Below are 19,712 nucleotides of genomic sequence, written 5' to 3'. Positions count from 1 at the left end.
GGCACCTGTCTGCAAGAGAGGCGATGTCTGGGTTGCTCTCAGCTCATGATGTCTTGCAAACACTTTCCATACAGGCAGGAAAAACTGCTCTATGTTTCAGTGCTGGTGCCAAAGAATTTATACTTCCCCTAACCACAAGAAAGGTAAATATTCATAACACTTCTGTGTGCAAAAGCAGCAGAGAGAATTCAAATGTGTCTGCGAGGAATCTCTTTTATTTTCCTCAGGTACAAATAAAGCACCCTCCATTCCTCAGCTCCCTCCAGCTCTCCTTTTAAATCTCTTTTTAATGTCTCGCTTTTTACTGCTAATCATTTTTCCCCTTTGCTAATGATGCTCACCTTAGAGCCTGCTGCAGACTGACTTGTTTCATGTCAGCCTCTCTCTATTGCCCACTTTTGTTAAGGCACAAAGCAGGTTTCACTCTATTCAGCATCAGCTATTTTCCCGGGCTCGAATGTTGCCATCGTCCTCTTCAAAGGCATTTCCAAGTCCACAGGATTTCTGAGGTACCTCTGTTGCTGGCTGCCACTGAGATGTCCTAGTGTATCCCATCTGCCCCTTCCTGCCCTAACAGCCCTGGGAGTGGTGAAGCAGCTCTCTGCACAGACCTCTTCATTCTGAAGGCCAGGCTCTGTACATCAGTGAATCTGTGGTGGTCTGCTCCCAGCGTGGGGTTGTCTCCCTCCCAGCATCACGGAGCAGTGCCTTGTCCCTCCTGCTCCACTCAGGGTCTACAGTGTCCCATGCAGAGGAAGCACAGAAACATTTGCACTCGCTGGGAGACAGAGTCCTTCTGGGTGGCTCTGAGTAACAGGGAGGAGGCTTTTCTCCACAGATAAAACATTCTTGTGGTAACCGTTCGGCATAAGTTATATCTCTGGGCTGTCTCACCGCCTCGTGCTGCAGAAGATGCTGGTCTGCTCCATCCAACTGTGGTGTGGGTGCTGGATTCATGCCCTCAATAACTGGTGGCAGGAGGACGTTCCTACCAGACCCTGACCATGGAAATCCAGCACTTGAGGCTTGCCGTGGGCACAACCTCTCTCTCTGCAAGACGTTCTTCCCCTTTACCTCCCCTTCATGTCCCAAAAAAGTGAGAGGTAAAAAATATAAAGGAAGAGAAGAAAAACATCTGACTGGTGTAAAGGGAGAATTTGCAGTTATTGCTAATGTTAGTATTTCGCTGTTTTTCTGCCTCCCCCCCCCTCCCCCCCCCGCCTTCCTGGCATACAGGTAGAATAACAAAATAAATCCCACAAAGGGCTTTCTGCCAGGCTGCCTCTGGAAGTTTGCTTAAGTGGCCTTAAGTAAGATAATAAGCAAGGAGTGTGAAAAGAGGAGACTTTGTCTTTTCACATTAGCAGCAGCCCTGCTCAAGTGGCAGTGTCTATGAAAATGCTGTTCAGGCTTTAATGAGACTACAGTGTGTTAGTGTACCAGTCTAATTAATCCCATATTTTCACACAGCATAATTACTGAGCTGGGGCTGAATTATTTGGCTACTGGAGGTGGAGCAGTGCTTGCACTGTCCTCTGTCTCTGCTCCTCACAATTTATTATGCTATACAGCAAGACACCACTGAAACCTCCTAGTATAGGACTATCTGTCATCTCTACATTATCAGTAAAATACACCACCTTCCATACTGTGCTACAAGGGCTTTAGCAAATTGCTATTTTTATGGGATATGATAAAGGAAATGCTACCTTATGTTCAAATTTTTAACTGTCTCGTGTATGGAACATGCAGTCATGCTGTGTGCACTCACGTCAGTGAGGCCTCCTTGGCACCGCTGCAGCCAGGGTGGCTTTACCCTGCTAACTCACCCCACTCATTCCTTGTGCTTTCTTTTCCTCATCCTCTCTTCTTTTTCCTTTCTTTTTCTCTTTCTTTTTTTTTTTTTTTTTCCTTTCTTTTCTCTTTATTCTTTTTCATCTTTATTCTTTTTCTTTTTTCTTTTTCACTTTTGCATTTTTTTCTTCTTCCTTCTTTTTCCTTCTTTTTCCCTTTCCTTCTAATTTTCTCTTTTTCTTCCTTCATCTTCTTTTTCTCCTTTCTTTTCTTTTCTTTTCTTTTCTTTTCTTTTCTTTTCTTTTCTTTTCTTTTCTTTTCTTTTCTTTTCTTTTCTTTTCTTTTCTTTTCTTTTCTTTTCTTTTCTTTTCTTTTCTTTTCTTTTCTTTTCTTTTCTTTTCTTTTTCTTTTCTTTTCTTTTCTTTTTCTTTTCTCTCCTCTCCTCTCCTCTCCTCTCCTCTCCTCTCCTCTCCTCTCCTCTCCTCTCCTCTCCTCTCCTCTCCTCTCCTCTCCTCTCCTCTCCTCTCCTCTCCTCTCCTCTCCTCTCCTCTCCTCTCCTCTCCTCTCCTCTCCTCTCCTCTCCTCTCTTCTTTTTTTCTTTTCCTTGCCTTTCATCTTTTTTTCCATTCCCTCCCCTTTTTGAATCTCTTTCTTTCTATTCTTCTTTCTAGTTTTCCATTTCTATTTCTCTCCCTTGCTCTCTCATACCCCTCTACCAAGCAAGTTGCCCGCATGCTTACAAATCTCCATCTTTCCTGGCATTAAGTTTTTTCATCCCTTAAAATCCTTTCTCTCCCCCTCTCCTAGTTTGTGTTATTCCTTGAAACATTTTTTGCATGTTATTATTCACCTGTGATATATGATCTTGCCATTTTGGAACTGGTAGAGCCCCCCACCCCCTTCCTTCCCATAGGATTTCAGAGAGATTTGTGGTTTAAACATTTACTCACTTGCTAGTGTTTCTGTGACTGGTTTAGTAGTATCTTTTTAATGGAAGGCCAAACACTACATTAACTGTATGGAACTGTTTTAAAATTATTCTTTTCAACAAAAAAAAGAGAGGGTTGTACCCTGTAAATTTTAAAACCAGCCTTAACAGTATATAAGGATATTTTGTTATTGTGTATGGTTTCCATACATGAATTGTGAGATATATGGATGTAGATGGATCCAGGCAAAGTGAGATCTCAAAATAAAGAAAACCACATGCTTAACAGCACAAGCGGGAAAATTACTTCTCTAAGTTTTTAACCAAATAATGGCCCAGAGACTTGAACCCTCTTCTGCACAAGCTTAAATCTAATGTATTCAAGGAGCAATAAAGTGAATTTCATTACACCTTTGCTGATACAGCCACAGCATATTGGATCCGACACTCTAAAGCTCTTCCATGTGTGCACTGGGGAACCTGGCCAGCTTGTGCTGCCCCTGGTTAGCAGTGCCACTGTGGGGCCCTTACCAACCATCCTAGGACAGCTGAAGTAGCCCGAGCCCCAAGCCTAGTGCCAAGCAAGGGTAAATGCTGGCAAAACCGTGGTGGCACATCACAGCATCCACGGGGCTGATCCTAGTGGGATGGCACTGCAGATCTATCTGAAGATGTCTCAGGCTGTCTGCTCTTCTGCACAGCACCCAAAATCATGAGCTACTTTTTAAAATTATGTCTGCACATGGGCTGTGGCACATCATTTCTTCTTTGTGTCTAAACTGCTGTTTCCTTCTTGTCTTTGCACCCCTGACTTTTTCAGGAAGGCTGCTTCCCCCACTCCTTCCCATACCCATCAGGATACCCTCTCCAAGCAGCTGTCTTTTCTTGAGGACTTCCAGATCTCACCTCATTTCCAGTTCCATCTGCTCTGTGCTGCTGGTTGGGCTCCCGAGGGCAAGCTTTGAACTCTCTTCAATCATCCCTTATTGCCTCAACTCTCCATTTGTCTTCTAACTTGTGCACTCATCCAAGTCTGCCTCAATCTTTTTTCAGCTTCTTACAAAGTGCTATAAGTTACTTTTTTTATTGTTTAAAGCAGTAGCACATACCCATGCTTGGTTGCAGCAATGCTCTGTTATATTCTCTTGGTCATAGTATCCCAAAACCATGTTCAGTGCTGGAATACAGATGTTGGAAGCCAGGACAGGATCTGTTCATGAGCAATCCCTTTAGTGAGTTCAGTGCCAGGCAAGTCCATTTTTCAGGTAATGGCTATGCTAACAGCATAGATCTGTTCTTAATGGAGCACCCCATGATGACCAGTTCCCTCTTGCAAAAAGCTTGCAAAAAGCAGTCCTGCTCATGATAGGTAACATTCTGCTCTTTTTTTCACACCTCTTTCTCTAAATATTCTACTGTTTCCACTTCTGTTCTGTTCCGATTGGGAAGTGCCAGGTAGCAGTGCAGAAACTGGCGTTTACAGCCACGGAGCTTGCACAAAATCAAGCAACAAATGCTGCATAAATAGCATATGCAAAAAACACCCTGCAGACACTCAAATTTTTCTCGCTCTGATTACAGTGCCTTGATTAAGCGCTGGTAGCTGTACTGTCTGAGTGATGGGACGGCTCCTTACACCAGGTCCAGCCTTCTGTACTGTTACTCTTACAGGTAGGTAGGTAGGAAAAGGCTATGAGAGGTGCAGGAGATGCTGGAGCTGGGTGGGTGTCCAGGAGTGCAGGAGCACTGGGGACACTTTGCATTGGTTGCACTTCCGCAGAGTTCAAGCACCAGGAGTGAAGACCCATGGTAGCTCTCTGAGCTGGTTTCCAAGTCTGCAGCTGAGAAGACAAGGGGGCAGCAAGCAATGTTGGAGGTTAGGTATCGAAGTCCTCACAGAGTGAGGTAACGGGTCCAACGTGGATGTAAACTCAGCACAAAAACAATTCTTGTGGAGAAGAGGGGAAGTAGCAAAGCCATCAGTGCTCAGTCCTGCACTCCTCGTGAGATTCTGCAGCTTAAGGCTAAGCAACATAAAGTAAGAAGATTTGCTGCTTATTTTGGACATCTCTGTGTTTTTCAGGGCCTTGCAGGGCAATCCCAGTGCTATTTGACTGTGATCATAACACTCTGAAAGGATAAATGTATAGCAAAGTGTATACCAGCTTCAAACAACACTGGTTTATAGAAACATTTCAGAAAACAGGCTTCCCTTAGCTGTATCCCATGTCAGGTTGCAGATTTGCTGAGCTCCTCTGCAAGTTGCCAGGTGTCCAAGAACTTTAAAAGAAACAGTTGGGATTTAATATCAGTTGCACCGACTTAGCGTGACATGTTCAACCTTTAAAAAAATGAATGATTTCTTTAAAAGGTTGGATGTCTCCTACTAGCATCAGAACAAGCAACTTGGGGTGGGGAGAAAAATCAAAAAGCACAACAAACAGAGAAATGAGGGGAAAAAAAACAGGTGTGTGCTAAAATTGTGTGTGGAGAAATTAATTACTGAAAAGCTTGGTATAAATAAGACATTGCATGACCCCATCTGCCAGGGAAGGATCTCCGGATGTGACAGACAAGTAAGTTGGGGTCTGAACGGACAGTCTGTCCTTACAATTCTTTACTGTCGGCTTGGCATAAACCTTTGCATAAAAGTGGGAGCCTGCGAATGGTAGGAATTATTTACATTACATGTACTGCTCAGCAAAACGCGGCAAAATTCCTATTCCCAACTGGAAGAAAATCATATTTCAGGGATGGGATGGCATTAAGTGGGATGCAGCGGTGGGTGCAGGTGGGCTGGCGGGGGAAGGGCTTTGAGCTGGCAGCCTTGGGCCTGGCCCTGCGCTCTCTGCTGCGTGGCCCACAGGAGAGGGGCTCCACTCGTGTGTCCCCACAAGGCCGGTCTGAGCCTGATGATGTCACAGGAAAGGCGTCCCCGACAAGCAGCCTGGTGCCAGCCCAAAGGACACATCCCTGGGGTGTTTGGGCCAGGCCTGGCGCTGGTGCCTGCAATGTGACAGGCACGTCTGCAGAGGTGTTTTGTTGGAAGCAGGAAAACTGGCAGGCGTCCCCATAAAACAGTGATGCGGCTTAAACCTGAAACAAAGATCATCAGAAATCAGGTTCCTCCCAAGTTAAGATAAACCTGGCACCACTTAAAATACTCCAGGCTGTCAGTAAGATCTCAATGCCATTAAAATTAACTGGCATATTTAAAGATTGGCTTTCGTGCTTGCTTTCAGCTCCCAGTCAGCGTGACATGGGGAGGGCACTTGCTATTCTTATCTTTTACACACTTGTATTTCTTGGCCTTTAACGGCTTCTTCTGCAGCGTGCTGCTCTGTCTGCCAGGGATAGCGGGTGTCACTGGCTGCTGCTAATCCATTACGGCAAGCTGTCTAATTACCAGTGCCAGAGCAGTAAATAAAATGCGGGTTCACTTACCAGCCTGCTCCTTATCCCTCATCTGAGAAGTGGGCAAATGTTGTATCACCCCAATTATTGCTCCATTTACCCACATGTTCCCTTGACTATGGCACTGCTAATTACTTACTTTGTTAGACAGAAGAAATATTAGGTATTTATTTCATTTGCTGTGATGATAAGAAATACAGCTCCTGTTATTTGTCCCCTGGATTAGAAAATTCCCTTTGCGGCAATCCTTCCAGTCTGTGTACATAAGTAAAACCTCATTTTACTCTTGCACAGCTTTGGTACCTGAAATAATAACAAATTTTGACCCAGAAAATGTTCTCATCTCTTTTCTCTAATACGGGAAAGCCAAGTGAAGAAAGCTTGTGAAGTGGAGCTGGATGCTGTACTGGTCCAAACAATTCATTATAGAACAGCATAACAGTGTTCTCAAAGAAAGCTACGTGAGATTGCTGCTCTGTAGCAAAACAGTCCTTCTGGAGTTGCTTGGCTTTTGGGAATGAACTGAAAATCTGGAGCATGCTCATCCCGTATCCCACATGTGGAACTAGTTATGATTTTCATCTGAGGCATTTTGGGTTGCTGCTCCTTGTCCCCACTGCTGCAGCCATCTCTATCGGAATTACAGCGTTGTGAAATCACTCTCAGTAAAAAGGCTGGTTAGTAGCAGGTAAAAAATATGGGTTGGCGCTGTATTAAGTGACAAAGCAAAAGAGGAAACACAGCAAACAAGCGAGCTTTAGTCCTCCTGTACTTGCTTGTCCCAGGTAAGGCAGCAGGAGGGGAGGTCAGATGGTCATGGTCGCAGCACTGCTGCTGGGGATTCTGAAGGGAACACCAGACTGCAATTGTCACTCCAGAGACTGGATCACTTTCTCACCTCACACAGCTTCTAACAAACCCTCTGCTTTCTTGTCAGCTGTACTTCATGAGTATCTCCTTTTTTCAGCAATTCAGCTTTAAATATCTTTTTGAAGAAGTGCCCTAAAACAGAGATGTACTGAGATGTACCTGATGGCACATATCACAGGAGGCTTTGTATGAAGCACTTTGTGTCATGAGTCTTGGTTTTCATTTTTATTGCTCCCTAGAAATTTTCCTGTGGTGATGAAGACCCCTTAAGATTCTGCACGTCTAGCTGGCCACAGAACACCTAAGGACTTTCCTTTTCTCAGTCACCCTCTATGTGTTTTTGTAGGCATCCATTTCCGAGTCCCCTGCTTTGAAACCCAATGAATCATGTGCACTGGAATGTCCGCACTGAATGAGCAATGCCTAAAAGAGAGGGAGAATGAATGGAGGAGAATGCATAAGTTATTTATACGTATATATTTATACACATATGTATATATGTATATAATAAAATATGTTTTTCAGTAGAATGTCCTTCAGTTTTTTTTACTTGTGTCATTACATCTTTGTGCTGGTAGCCATAGTTGCATTCACTTTGCAGTTTGCCTTTGAAGTTCAAGTCATCAATACGTGAACCACAATTTGGATCAGCAACATGATGGGGTTCTACTTCTGAAAGATATGAAGAAATAGAGACCAAAGGGCTATCACTGGCTGAAATGAAAGTCATGCAGTCTCCCTTCTTAAAATATTCAGAGTGTTCATACCTTGGATCTAATTTAAATGTTCATTTTATCCTTCTGCATCACCTTTAAACAAAGTGCTGGCATAACACTGCTGCCTCATTTAGATTAGGGATTAGTTAAGAATCTCTTGTATTTCCAGGTAGTGTGTGGGGGGGAGGGGAGCCAGTTGGGAGGGTTGGACATCCAAATTTTGCAGGCTGTGAGAGGCTCATCCTGGGCCTGGAGTGCATTCATTTCCAGGTTGAAGAGGCATACTTTAAATACTGCTACCAAAGAAAACCCAGATAACTTAAACATATCTGACAGAAGAGAAAACTTTCTCCAGAGCCATCTGGGAGGGATTTGCATCTGGAGTGCTGACTGGTTAAATGTGTTGTAGCTCCATGCTCCTCTTGGATCTGCAGTGGGGAGGAGGAGGAGATGAGGTGGCTCTTGGGGTGAGCGGGAGGAAGCAGGGAACAGCCCTCTGCAGCTCTGGATCCAGGACAGTGCCCAGAACACATCAGAGCTGTCTCGAGAAAGGGAAAGAGAACAGCTGTGGGAAACTAGAGATCCTAGTGGGATCTCCTCCAAAAGAAACCCCGAAAAATCAAGTGGAACAGAAATAGGGAGGCATCAGAAGCTACTTCATTCGCCGCTGTGTCCTGTGCTACGTGCTGAGTGCCCTGCCTGCAAACATGACTGACACAATGAGAAAAGAATGTAAACTTTGATTTAAAAAAAAAATAGCACTTGCTGCTGTTCCCCTTTGGCAGCAGCTCACATTTCTTTGGGGATATTTTTATCCCATTACATATGTATATGCATATACATAAATATTTTGTTAAAGGCAGAAGGATGCTCCTCTCTTTCCTCCTGGGCTGCCCAGCGCTCAGCAGAGCGCTCCCACGGCAGCAGGCGGGCACTGCTGGAGGAAGAGGAGAGCAAAATGAGAATTATAAAACAGCCGTAATAACAATAAAAATAACAAATAAGCCAAGTGAGAAACAGAGGATTCACTCAACTTGCATCCTTTATACCAATAATAAATGAGGCAGCGCTGGGGAGAGCGCGCTGCGAAATGAAACGAATGTGGGAGGTGTGCGACCCCACGCACCCCCCCGGTACTCCACCACACCCGCGGGATCGGTGTGGGACCAGTGTCTCCCCTCCCTCCCTTCAATCTACCTAGCCAGAGCCTTCTCCCTGCTTGACAGCTACCGCGAGCCCAAACTGACAGCTCTTCAAAATCCGCCGAAGAAACCCAGCATTAATTAAGTCATTGCTGGACTGTAATTTCCTTGAGAAGTAAAAAATTCTCACACAAGAAAAGGTTACAGAGACCTTTTCTGTGTCAAAATTACCATGCTGCATGAATATTAATGCTCTTAATGAAGACAACCTTTGCTTCATCAGGAAGGTTCTGGAGCAGGTGCCAAGCCTGAAGTCTCACTCTGTGGATTTTCTACTCTATGAGAGTCGGCACAATGCAATTTTTCCATTAAAATCAACATTTCCCACATGATCACGTTTTTGTGGTTTTTTTTTTTTTTTTTCCCCCTTCTTTAAAGATAGGCAGAGAGAAGGGGGGAAAAATTCCCTCTGCTTTGAAATCAAACATTTAAAGGTTTCATTCAACACATTAATCAGCGCTGAGAGAGAGGAGAGGAGGAGGAGGAGGCGGAGGGGGGGATTTGCCTTATTTATACAGATCTCACACGCGCCTCCATAGATCACAGCCATGCTCATGTCACGCTGCCCCAGGGTGCCGCTGGGCACATTGACTCCTGGGGCACGGGGGTACCGCCAGGATAGATGGCATGTGGTTTTCCATCATGCCCTGCTTGGGATGAGAGCCTCAGCCTCAGAACTTCGGATTTCTGCTCCCTACTGACTGAGGATGGGCTGAAGGGGAGAGTTATGGGGAAATGGGTCATGGGAGCAGGCAGGACATGGAGCAGGGACATGGCCAAGAGGGTGGCAAGGATGCGCGTCAGCACAAAACAATGCAGGAAAGGGCTTTCTCCTTGCCTCATCCTCAGGGAGGAGTGGGGTTTTATTTTGTTTTAGCCTCAAATGAGGAAATGCAGGAAAAAAAACCACCAAAAACAATAAGGAAAAGTGTGGAGAAACACTGATGACAGAATAGAGGCTGCAGCTTAAGCGGGGGAAGGAAAGCAAGTAAAAGCCACCTCTTTCTCCCCCTTTGAAAGGAGAAAATGATACAAAAACTGCCCATTAATTACATCTTCTACTTCTACTTATTAGGCATTCATGATCTAATAATGGCTGTGGCTAACTTATAAAAAAAATCTGATTATTTTCTGTTGGGGCATGCAATGCCCTGTATATATTAAAAAGGTAAGCAATGATATATATTTATGGGTACTGATGTAATAGCTATTAGATTTATAATGCAGAGAAGAAACATAATTTTATTAGAAAGAGCAATAGTTCACAATCCTATTATTGTTTATTGCTGACGTCAGTGCTGAACTATAATAAGAATCATGTAACAACTGGAAATAATAAAAACGCCATTTAGATGTGCAAGAAAGTGAATCCCCTGAAACAAAAATAGGGATTATGGATCCCAGCCCCAGGCTGGCTGGGAATACCTGGCAGCACCTCCCTGCAAACAGCTGGGCAAGGCCTGAGGGGTGCCCAGGATTTTTCCCGTGGGCACACCTTGCAGCACGGCCCTGTGGGGCTGGACTTCCACGAGCTCCTTGGGGACAGGGACAACTCTGCCAGTGGTGTCTCTGGAGCAGCCACCTACGGTGAGCAGCATGCCCTTGATAATGTGAGATTATAAAAGCTTACATCCTGAACCTCGTTTAAGTACTAACAACGACGACTATGTACCTATTATGGCTAGCCTTTGTTTTATATGAGCATATATTTCCGTATTTAAGACTCTAAATCTTTTGTCACAATAACCCCAAAAGCCTGATTCCAAGCATTGTCTGGAACAGCCAGGCTTGCTGCTTTCCACTTCTCTATATTACCTTTTTTTCCCCCTTTCTAGCCATTTTTTTTTCCCTTCAGAGCCGTGTTTGCTGACCTTCAGACTCAAGAATTAACTCATTTTCCCGACATCTGTGAATTATTAATGAGGGTGTTTCAGAAAGTTCCTTAGCCACTTCCTTTAAAACTCCTGGGTGCAAATTAATAGAGCTGTTTTGTGGAAAGCTTAATTTTAGCAGATGCTGCCTCAGATCTTCCTTTGTTGCAGAGAGAAGCATTCTGCTCCTGCAGAAACATCAGACAGGATAGATACACCCTCCAGCTTCCTTGCACATACAGAACAAAAGTGTCTAGTCAACACTTCTGATCTTTCTTTGTTAATACTTCAGTTCTGCCAGCTGTCTCTAGCAACAGCCCCGCAACTGTTTCAGGACTTTTCCTGCTCCTATTAGAGTTTTCTGGGGTCTCTTCTTATCCTTAGTTCTATTGGCCACTAATACTGCACTGTTTTCTTTTATCTTTGCATGTGCGCAAGGAGAGAGGAGGAAGAGGGTACAACAACATAATTTTTAGCATCTTTGAGCATTCTCTGATTTTCATTTTAATTTCCTCTAGTCATTAAGCTTTACACAGCTAGTCTTTTCCTTTTCAAAGAGGTCTGCGAGGCTATGCGACTTCTATGGTATCAGTTCCAGCTGAGAAGGAGCTGAAGTGGGTGCCGGGGAAAAACAGTGAGAGAGGGCCCCTGCTCCCAGGTGGGACCTCAGTCAAATTGCATATCTCACTGCCGAGATGTCCCTTGTGGACACATGCTGGATGGACAACCCTGGTCCTCCAGCAGCCCTTGCCTCCTACACCTGTGCGCCTCTACCCCCATGTCCACTCATCCTCCTCCCAGCTGAACCCTTTCCTCTCAAGCCCTAGCTAGCACCAGCTGCTTCCCTCCTGCCATGTGCCTTACCCCAAGTCAATCCTTCTATCATCTGTTCCACCAAATGCCTTATCCTGAATTCCTAGTCCCCCATCATCTATGTCCTGTGCCTTCCCTGAAGGACAAAAGCCCAGCTTGGCCACAACTCTGTGGAAAGGTGATGATGATAATCACCACTTGCTTCACTTTAAACCATTGATGGGCCCAGCTATGGGTAGATAAAGGTTAAAGAAGGATATGGGAACAGGACAGGAAACAAACGTAGTGTCATAAACTTAGAAATCTTAACGCATGATCAGAAAGCTGTAATGAAGTCTTCCACTGAGGTGCCTCAATACTGAGGTGCTGCAAAGGAAGGCTTGAAAATGCTGGTGAAGCCAAGATCACATGCTGAACCAGAGCAGGAGCAGAACTTTTAGTTTCTTAACTCATAAATTGTCTGTGTTATGATAATGCTGGTGGCTGAGATAGTCTAATAATTTAGTGGATTTTCACATTTCCACCGAACAAGGTGATATGGTGTCCTGTGATGATACAAATATTCTCACGGGACATGATATCACACTTAAAAATCTGAATTTTTAAAGGTGTTTCTGTTACTTCATAGCAGCAGAGTGTCTTTGGAATGAACTAGATTTGCTATTTCATTGGAAGAACAAAGAGAAAAATTTATGGAAGATCAAACAAATAAAAATACATCGAGAAAGACAGTAAGTGATGTCAACGCACTAAGAAATTAAAAACTTTGCATTAGTGTCTGAGCTTTTTTGTTGGTACCCAGGTATTATAAATAATAAACTAAACCGAAATTGTACATATTATAAAGCTGTATTTTTCTGTAGGGGTTCTGGTGACATGTACAAACCACGCAAGCTTTACTCCCGTGGCTTATTGATGTCACTAATTCCCCCTCTACAAAGCTACTGAAGTGAGGTGCAGTGGGAAGGGTCATAGCTTTTGCAGAGCTGACTCAATCTTTTGCCTACATTTGTTTCCAAATTGCTTGACAAGCCTTGCCCATGGCTTTCCAGGACTGCGCCTTGGGATGAATGAACTTCTGCAGCAGACAAATTCATCTTGTGAAAAATGCTTCTTGTGGGTCACTGGAACTATTTGGGAAATATTTGGCTGAAAAATAGTGGAGAAGTCAACTCAAGTGGAAAAAAACGAGATGAAGTTTATTTGTGAATGATGAATAATGATAATCTGTATTTTGTCTGTCTATTTTCTTTCTTAAGAGAATTCTAATCAGTTCAGTTCAATCTCAAATGATGCTTACTTTCTTTTTCCAAGTCCACCAGACAAAAAAAATGCGTTAAGCTCTAATTGAGATAAAATCTGTATGTTTTTTAATATAACTTTCAAATTAGCCTCCGACTGCTCTAAAATAGAAATGACTATGAAATTACTTTTGTCAGACTCATCGGAAATAGCTCTGGCCACAGAATGGTCTGAACTTCCTCAAATGATCTTGGGGAAGGCTGCAGTCTGCACCCGTTGCTGTCAGCCTGTGTCTATCAGGCCCAAATGATTGCTGCTTTTGGGATGCTTGAGCTCTGGGTCTGAAATGCATCCCTGAACCTGTGTGCTGTGTAACAGACATTTTTTGACCCAGTAAAAAGGAAAATTTATCACCATTGTGGGATGGAGTATTGACTGTGCCCCAAGAACAGACAGCAATTTCGTTCATGGGGAATTTTTTCCAATGAGGACCCCAGCAGCTTTGCCTCCTGAACAACCACCATGCTGGCATTCCTGCAGGAGTCTCACTCTCTCTCCCCTACTACTCCCCATACCTTAATCCTAGAGAAATGAAACGCTAATCTCACTCCCAGTTCTCACAGACCTCTTAGAAAATCCCTAGCTTAATCAGTTGGCTTGTTTATGGTACAGCTCCTTGTCCTGCAAGTACTACAGATGCCACTTCGTTGCACCTAAACTGCTTACGAGACAGCACTCTTATCTAATAAGACATAGCACAGCCATACATATTTATTTATATTTGAACTCTTGCCCTCTGTACTATACTGCAGGTCATGCATCTGCTCCAACACCACCTTATTAATTTTCTACTACTCTTCTCTATGGTGGCAACGGTGTTTCAAAGACTGAAAGGAATATTTTCCTTTTTTTTTAGCTTTGATCTATCTCCTTAACTCCTTAGCTGCTGGAAGGAGGGCTGTTCATGCTTTCAGAGCATGATATCACAATGCTTCTTGCTGGGAATCGGGACAAAGCAACATACTCCCAACAGTGTCACTTTTCCGCCTGTGTAATACATACTGTTCTGTTTTGTACCTTGCTAATTAGAAAGCAGGAGAGGAAAAACATATTTATATATAAAAGAGCTCCCATCTGACAGACTCAAATTACAGAAGTATTCTGATATAAATTATTTAATCAGTGGGGGGAAAAAATGAAAGTCACAATGCTAACTATCATTTTTAAGACAGAGTATTAACAACCATTTCTTTCATTGGCTTCTGGTGTCTGATTTCGTTCACCTATCACCAATAAGAAGCTACTGCCTGATGCTTAGCATAAAATATGACTTTCATCTCTTTGTCTTTGCATTCACTTGTTTCATTTACCTTCCTAATGTATAAAAAGTTTTTAATTTGTCTCCCTCCCTTCCTCTTCTGTCACTAACACTCTTGAAAACTTCTGGAAGAAAAAAGTAAAGACTTTAATTCATATATGGGACCCCATTCTGCCAGCCAGATCTGCCAGTCTTTGAAATATACTCAATGCATACATTGTTTGAAGGTGTGATTGCAGCTTTATGGTTACAATCTGGTGATAGGAAGCCATCCTGATGAAAGCGCTGATCTCTGAATCCACACATCCTTTGATGTCATGCAATGATAAATGTTCCCTCAGAGGACGAAGGCTTGGTCCAGGCATTTGCTCCCAGTAGTGGAAAAGGGGAGATGGGCTGCTCCCAGTAATGGTGCTCAGCCCACACTGGCTATCAGTACCCACCTCTGTTCAGTGAGCAACTTCTAAATCTGATCAACCTTGTGCACCGAGGTTGCATCTGCATGCAAAGGATATCTGCAGAGACATGTCCAAACTTCTCTATCAGCTGTCCTTTTCCCCATGACCACAAGAGCATGGGCTTTAGCAAAAAAAAAACAGAGCTGAGATAGCTAAAGCGAGGCTCATGCTGTCCTCTAGACAGAACTCACAGCCTGCCCCGCAAAGGCATTTCTCCTGTCACTCTTTGAAAGTCAAGCCTTTATGTCCAACAAGGTCAACTACAGCTGCTGCTCCCTCAGCCAGTCATAAAGTTGTCCTGCCCTAACAGCCCAAACAGTACAACCAGAAACAACTTGGCACAGACACAGCACTGAGCCCAGGGAGGTGGTGGAGTCACCAAGCCTGGGGGTGTTCAAGGAAAGACTGGATGTTGTATTGAGGGACATGGTTTAGTAGGAGCTATTGGGAATAGGTGAACGGTTGGACTGGATGATCTTTTAGGTCTTTTCCAACCTTGGTGATTCTATGATTCTATGATTCTATGATTCAATTCGGAGGCAGAAAGCACACGTTTAAACCATTAAAAGGCCAGAATGCAGATGTTGGGTTTCAAAGAAAAATAGAATAAGCACCAAAGGATGTTGTGCGAGGGCCCCTTGTTGCAAGGCCAGAAAAACTGTGCTGCATGAGAGCAGGGGGCAAATGGCCATAACATATGACTGCCTATGGGTTAGCATCAGGCCCCAGAGCAAAGTCTGTCATCCAAGAGCTTGAAACAGTGGGCAAAACATTTTCAAAGAGCAAAAAAGCCCCAAAGCCCATGTTTGTGCACGGAGCATCTATGCTAAATCCAAGTGCTGCTCTGGGAGGGGTAACTCCTGAGCTCACCTGAGCTAATGCCTGTGTCTAATAAGAACACAAATCTATTGTTTTCTGGTCCCCATGGTAGGTGAATATCTTTTGATTGCCTGCTGAGATTACATATAATAAAAAACAGAGAAAGTAAAGTGCTTTTCCCTTCACAGTTATGTCACTAGTATATATATGTGTATATGTTGCAGGTTTAAAATCCATATCCTGGTGTTGGATAAGCAGCTGAAGCTATTGAGATTTTTTGTGGAAAGCTTCCACTCCTCTTCCTGTGAGCTGCAATGTGTTGTTATCTGAGAAAAATAAAATAAAATAAAATAATAAAGAAAGAAACAAAGCACAAGGCTGTCATGACACAGCTTGTCAGCAAGCCAAAGGCACAGTACATGAAGGCTGGGATAGCTACAATGGCAAAGTGGAGCGACAGCTCTTCCTGAAGTTGGGTGACGGTGGTGCTGGCTGATATGGAGGGTGATGCTGAACCCTGGCATCAATACAGCCCTGTTGGGGTGGTGCTGGAAGCCTGACCACGGGGTAAATTTCCCAAAAGAAAATGGCATCCACTTCTCAACACCACCACCCCCTGACTAGGCCTGGCTTGTCACACCAGTCACTGTGGTGTCACCAGGAAGGTGTCAGTCCCCAGTGCCTGACAAAGGCTCTGCAGTGTTGGAAATGACCCTCTTTCAACCAGCAGATCATAGCAGCTTCCATCTCTGCTCTTACTCCCTCTTCACCATCATTAGATGCTGGAAATACAGAATAAAGCTTGTTTTTCTGACATAACACATGAGGATCTTGAATGTTTACATGAAGCAATGTGAAATGAATACCTCTTGGCACAGCAGAGGCAGCTGTGCCTGTCTGCTAAAAGGAAGGAAAACTCTCATGCACTCTGTCTATCACCCTGAGTAGTAGTGAGTGATAGTGTGCTCTGGTGAGACACAGAGACTTGTTTCAGTGTGTGAGGGAGGATGTTTAGCATGCTACTTGAGTTAGAAGCGATCTTAAAGGTCATCTACTTCTAACTTCTTTGCCATAGGCAGAGATGCTTCCACTAAACCAGTGCAGGGGAACTGTTAGGTCACAGCTTGAAATGGTGATTGAGCACCTGGCAAAGAGTTGCGGTTGGCCTGGGGAGAAGAGGCAAATTTTGGCACCTGTGCTCCTCATGTGACCAGAAGGGGTGGACCCAGGCTGGAGCCACACTGGGCTCTTATAAGGGCCAGTCATGGAAGTAGGAAAGTCTTTCAGGCTGAGGCTGCTTTGTGAGGAGGGCGTGCTGTACAGGCAATGAGCCTCTTTGCTGATTGGGTGAGTTTAACTTTTCTGTGTATGACTATTGGTCTACCTGCAAATACTTTGCCTGGTGTTGCTGAGGTCATGTTGGAAGCAATTTTGCTTTTTTTTGTCAACAGAACAGCCAGGTTGTTTGATACCACCCTGGCCTTGAGTATCTCTAGGGATAGAGTACCCACAGCTTTTCTGCACAACCTGTCCCAGTACCTTACTGCTCTCACAGTAAAGAACTAATTCCTTATGTTTAATCTTCTCTCTTTTAGTTTAAAGTTATTGTCCCTTGTCTTATCACTACAATCCCTAAAAGAATCTATCCCCATCTTTCTTGTCCTATTTAGGTATAAAAGGCCATTATAAAATCTCCTCAGAGTCTTCTCCTTTTTAGGTGAAGAAACCCTAACTCTCAGACTCTCTTCATAGAAGAGGTGCTCCAGCTCTCTGATAATATTCATAGTCTTTTGTAGACTTACTCCAGTAGGTTTGTGTCTTTCTTATATTGGGGCCCAAAGCAGAAAGCAGTACTGCAGGCATACTCTACTCATAAGAGCAGAGTAGATGGGGACAGTCACCTGCCTTGACCTGTTGGCCATGCTTGTTTTAGTGCATCCCAGGATTCAACTGGCTTTCTGGCCTGTAATTATATGTTACCATTTCATGCCAAGCTTTTCAACCACCACTAACCCCAAGTCTTTCTTCTCAGAGCTGCTCTCTATCTGCTCAGCATCCAGCCAGTTTCTGTTTGGCATTGGCCTGGCCCATGTATAGGACCTTGCACTTGCCTTGGTTGAGCTACATGTTATTTGCCTGGGCCCACCTCTCAAGCTTGTCATCCCTTTCTCCCCATCATCTTGACCATGTGACTCAACTTGATGTCATCTGCAGCTTGCTGGAGGTCTATTCAATCCCACTGCCCATGTCACCAACAAAGATATTAAATGGTTCTGGTCTCTGTACAGAACTCTGAGGGACACCATTTGTCACTGGTCTCTACCTAGTCACTGTGCCATCCAGCGTATTTGAGATGTGAGAGGAGGAAAAGGGGTTGTTTCCTTAGGAAGATGTACTTTGCAGCAGAGTGAACAATGCCCCTTTTCAAGATGTCTGATTTTAGTTTTTGGTCTGTCTCACTTTGGATGCAGTTAAGTTCGGTAGGTACAGATTTGTACCAATTGAGTTAAACCAGTGACACTTACTGTGCTTTAAGAATGATTCATTTTGCTCTAGTCTGACACTGGTACTAATTAATTTAGAGCAAACAAATAAAAATGGTACCAACTGCAATAAAAGCATCCAGTTTGTAGTGATTTAAAGAAATCAGTTCACACTCAGATAAAACCAGTGCAATTTGGCCCACAGATAAGCACTGACTAAAACTGATTAAATGTCCAAACAAAGGAATAAAAATCATGAAATCTTTCGGGTAGTAAAGAGGATCAATTATGAGGTAGGCAGAATTGCATCAGAAGTGCCATTTTTGTTCATTTGTTTTCCCCGTTGTTTTGGTGTGGTGCTGCTATGTTCCTGCCTCAATCTTTCCACTCAATGGGAGAATCTGGAGTATTTCCTTGTCCTTTCTCCAGACACTATCACTCCCTCTTCCTCAAGATTCTGTCAAATCGTGGCTGATCTCCATTCAGGTTCTGCAGACTCAGCTGCCTGCCCTGAAGACACGTGAGCTTCTTCGTATGTCATACTGACAGTCTCTAAACCACTGAGACATGCAAACTGAGTGAGTGTGTAAGGAGTTGGGGGCAAGAGAGATCTAAGACAGCTGGGAGACAGAAGACCCCAGGTAAGTCAATTATATGCCCTACAGTGTTAGTGGGATGGGCGTGAATAGACAGATTGCTGCTGTGCCTTTCACCAGCCTGAAGATTTCCATTTAAAAAGGAAGAGTGCTGCTGTGAATGGGGAAAGGCACGGTGGGCATTCGCAGCAGAGCCTTCGAGCCACTTTCAATACATCCCTGTGGGGGGGATGTGAAACTTTGGGTCAAGGAGCAAGATGTTCCTCTGGACCCTCACTGCTCAGCATGGCAACCCTCTCCATGGGTTTGTCTGTGTGGTGTGAGCAGTTTGTAAGATTAGACCAAAGTATGGGATGGTGCAGGAACAGGAAATAACTCATTCCTGTTTTGCTGTCCCCTTCATACCTGGATAACGTCTCGCCCTCAGTGGATCCAAGCACTGAATTACTTTTACCATGCAATGGTAAACTCAGCTTCTTTCATTGCTTTGTCCTTTCTAGACACATGTCTCAGTGACTGGTAAAGTGAAGTACTATGAGGATAAATTTAATTTTATTATGTATTTAAGTGTGTATATATATTCAAAATTAACCTCTGAGAGAAGGCAGGCATATCTTCTTAGACTTCAGTTTTGTAGACTCTTTTGTCTATACCATCTACTTTATTCTAGCTCCCATCTTACCCACCACAATTGGAGTAGCTGAGTATCTTCTGAACACAGACCCTGCATGACTTGTTCTATTTCTGAGTCTATATTTTATGTGCTAGGCTTACTCTACATGCTGCTCTCTGGTGATGACCATGGGTGTTTGGTGCACACATGTAGACTGTGCATTCACTAGCAATTCACAGAAGCACTTCTTTTTTTAATGTGGTATGGACAAAAGTAGTCTTAGGAAAACAGATATTATCAGTGCCTGAAGACTTTGCCCTAGGTGTCTCAAAGGAAAAGGCCCTTTAAAAATGCACAAAGCAGCAGCTCAAACCTCCCACAGTGCTGAAAAGACTAAATATTCACTGGGAAATACTGGGTTTATTCCAGTTCTGCCAGAAACACTTAACAAACCTACTTCCAGATTTTCAGGCACTGGTTCTGGGAACTCAGCATTTAGGTACTTTGAATGAAAACAGCATGGTCAGCTGGACCACCTTACTTGAGCAGTAATTTCCATTCACTGGACTTGAACC

The sequence above is a fragment of the Tympanuchus pallidicinctus genome, unplaced genomic scaffold (assembly GCF_026119805.1).
Source record: "Tympanuchus pallidicinctus isolate F22 unplaced genomic scaffold, pur_lepc_1.0 scaffold5, whole genome shotgun sequence".
NCBI lineage: Eukaryota > Metazoa > Chordata > Aves > Galliformes > Phasianidae > Tympanuchus > Tympanuchus pallidicinctus.
Note: the sequence above shows the minus strand (reverse complement) of the source record.